The sequence below is a fragment of the Oncorhynchus mykiss genome, chromosome 27 (genome assembly GCF_013265735.2).
Source record: "Oncorhynchus mykiss isolate Arlee chromosome 27, USDA_OmykA_1.1, whole genome shotgun sequence".
NCBI classification, from domain to species: domain Eukaryota; kingdom Metazoa; phylum Chordata; class Actinopteri; order Salmoniformes; family Salmonidae; genus Oncorhynchus; species Oncorhynchus mykiss.
This window is the reverse complement of record NC_048591.1, coordinates 47,918,739-47,921,238: the sequence shown is the minus strand read 5'-3', so window position 1 is coordinate 47,921,238 and position 2,500 is coordinate 47,918,739. Positions and strand designations below refer to the sequence as shown.

The following is a 2,500-nucleotide window of genomic DNA, read 5'->3' as shown; positions in this document are numbered from 1 at the left end:
TTAAACTATCCCACTAGCCTCAGGGACAGGAGTAAAACTACCCCACTAGCCCCAGGGACAGGAGTTAAACTACCCCACTAGCCCCAGGGACAGGAGTTAAACTACCCCACTAGCCCCAGGGACAGGAGTTAAACTATCCAACAAGCCCCAGGATCTCTGTCAAAGTGACAGAGCTCCAGAGTTCCTCTGTAGAGATGGGAGAACCTTCCTGAAGGACAACCATCTCTGCAGCACTCCACCAATCAGGCCTTTATGGTAGAGTGGCCAGACGGAAGCCACTCCTCAGTAAAAGACACATGACAGCCCACTTGGACTCAGACCATGAGAAACAAGATTCTCTGGTCTGATGAAACCAAGATGGAACTCTTTGGCCTGAATGCCAAGTGTCACGTCAAGTCTGGAGGTAACCTGGCACCATCCCTACGGTGAAGCATGGAGTTGGCAGCATCATGCTGTGGGGGTGTTTTTCGGCAGGGAATGGGAGACTAGTCAGGATCAAGGGAAAGATGAACAGAGCAAATTACAGAGAGATCCTTGATGAAAACGGTTTCTAAAAAATGTTTTTTGCTTTGTCATTAAGGGGTATTATTGTGATGTCATTAAGGGGTATTATTGTGATGTCATTACGGGGTATTGTGATGTCATTACAGGGTATTGTGATGTCATTACGGGGTATTGTGATGTCATTACGGGGTATTGTGATGTCAATATAGTCATGTGTCAGCCAATCAGCATTCAGGGCTTGAACCACCCAGTTTATAACTTTGTATATATGATAAGTAGACTTCAGGGAACAGCTATATAACAATTTTCACAGTGTAAAATATAAATGTGTATTTCATACACCACTATGAGTTTTCAGAACTGTTGTGATCATAAAGGACAAAACCAAAGGTCCTGAGTTGTTGTTGTAGTCCATGTTGGGGCCATGTAGACCCAACACAGGGGAACCCATAACCCAAAACGGGGGGGGGGGCGCTACACACCGACCTGACGCTTTGCTGAAATGGCACTATATATCGGCTTTTGATCAGAGCGATAATTTTTTTTTTACAGGTGTGCCAACTTTCACGCTTCTATACCAAATCGAACACTTTTTCAGCTTATCTCCTGGACTAATAGTATCCAGTGGTGTTGTTGTTAGAAGACTGATCCAGAATCCTTTCTGGCTCCACACCAACAGATAAACAACTGATGTCCTTGTGCATCTCTCACGGCTGCGTCCCCAATGACACCCTAGGGCTCTGGTGAAAAGTTGTATACTACATAGGGAATACGATGCCGTTTGAGACATGGCCCCCAGTATCACTCTATTTATTACCCTGTCCACTGGTCTCATTCATCAATCAATGCCTACTTACAGCCTCTACACCACGAGAGACTGGCTTCTCTCTGTTGCTGCTAGCCGTCTTCACATACCCACAACACTAAATTGGCAATTTACAGAGCAGGGAGACTGGAATAAAGACAAGGACACGTCTCAAATAACAACCTATTCCCTATCCAGTCAGTCAGACAGACAGACAGACAGACAGACAGACAGACAGCAAGTCAGTCAGACAGACAGTTAGTCAGTCAGTCAGACAGACATACAGACAGACAGACAGCAAGTCAGTCAGACAGACAGCAAGTCAGTCAGATAGACAGCAAGTCAGTCAGATAGACAGCAAGTCAGTCAGATAGACAGTCAGTCAGTCAGATAGACAGCAAGTCAGTCAGACAGACAGCAAGTCAGTCAGATAGACAGCAAGTCAGTCAGATAGACAGCAAGTCAGTCAGATAGACAGTCAGTCAGTCAGATAGACAGCAAGTCAGTCAGACAGACAGCGAGTCAGTCAGATAGACAGCAAGTCAGTCAGATAGACAGCAAGTCAGTCAGATAGACAGTCAGTCAGTCAGATAGACAGCAAGTCAGTCAGACAGACAGCAAGTCAGTCAGATAGACAGCAAGTCAGTCAGATAGACAGCAAGTCAGTCAGATAGACAGTCAGTCAGGCAGACAGACAGCAAGTCAGTCAGATAGACAGCAAGTCAGTCAGATAGACAGCAAGTCAGTCAGATAGACAGTCAGTCAGGCAGTCAGACAGTCAGACAGACAGACAGACAGACAGACAGACAGACAGTTAGTCAGACAGTTAGTCATTCAGTCAGTCAGACAGTCAGTCAGTCAGACAGTCAGTCAGGCAGTCAGGCAGTCAGTCAGTCAGACAGTCAGGTAGTCAGTCAGTCAGTCAGTCAGACAGTTAGTCATTCAGTCAGTCAGTCAGTCAGACAGTTAGTCATTCAGTCAGTCAGTCAGTCAGACAGTTAGTCAGTCAGTCAGACAGTTAGTCAGTCAGTCAGACAGTCAGACAGTCAGTCAGTCAGTCAGACAGTCAGTCAGTCAGTCAGTCAGACAGTTAGTCAGTCAGTCAGACAGTTAGTCAGTCAGTCAGACAGTCAGACAGTCAGTCAGTCAGTCAGTCAGTCAGACAGTCAGTCAGTCAGTCAGACAGTCAGA

At 46.1% G+C, this 2,500-nt stretch overlaps 1 protein-coding gene across 2 annotated transcripts in view; it reads right to left on the bottom strand.

Moving 5' to 3' along the window:
• tenm4 (teneurin transmembrane protein 4) overlaps nucleotides 1-2,500 on the bottom strand; it is a 678,489-nt gene that overhangs the window by 397,847 nt on the left and 278,142 nt on the right. The window lies entirely within an intron of this gene.